Below are 590 nucleotides of genomic sequence, written 5' to 3' on the forward strand. Positions count from 1 at the left end.
TACAATTAAATACGATCGGTTCACTTAATGATATTGTATTAGCGATTCAGAAAGTACTTTTTGTCATGATCCGTGTTTCTGTGTTTTTTTTTTCTGTGTAGTCCTGTTCACTGTCAGTTGTTCCTCCCTGCTGTCCCCCGTTGTTCCGTTCTTGGATTATTTATTATTAAAATCATCACTTTTCACCTACCTCCTGGGTCCTCGTGCGTCCTCATCCTCACCACCAATCACCATTCATGACAGAAGGATCCGACCACAACTACGGTGAGAGTCATTATGGACGCCAGATCTAACCCTTGGTGGGGAACACGGTAGGTGCTGTGCCCACCAGGGGTCGGACCCCGCCGACATTGCCGCCCTGTGCCGCCGGAGGTCCCGGCCCCTGGGCGTCAACGGCACCACCGCCCTGTGCCGCCGGAGGTCCCGGCCCCTGGGCGCCGACGTCACCACCGCCCTGTGCCGCCGGAGATCCCGGCCCCTGGGTCTTGTCAGTCTCCCCCGCCTCCGGTCCCCGTGCCGAGGCGGCGTCAGTCTCCCCCGCCTCTGGTCCCCGTGCCGAGGCGGCGTCAGTCTCCCCCGCCTCCGGTCCT

This window comes from Poecilia latipinna, unplaced genomic scaffold (assembly GCF_001443285.1).
Source record: "Poecilia latipinna isolate Pla-1442-1.1 unplaced genomic scaffold, P_latipinna-1.0 Scaffold2515, whole genome shotgun sequence".
NCBI classification, from domain to species: Eukaryota; Metazoa; Chordata; class Actinopteri; order Cyprinodontiformes; family Poeciliidae; genus Poecilia; species Poecilia latipinna.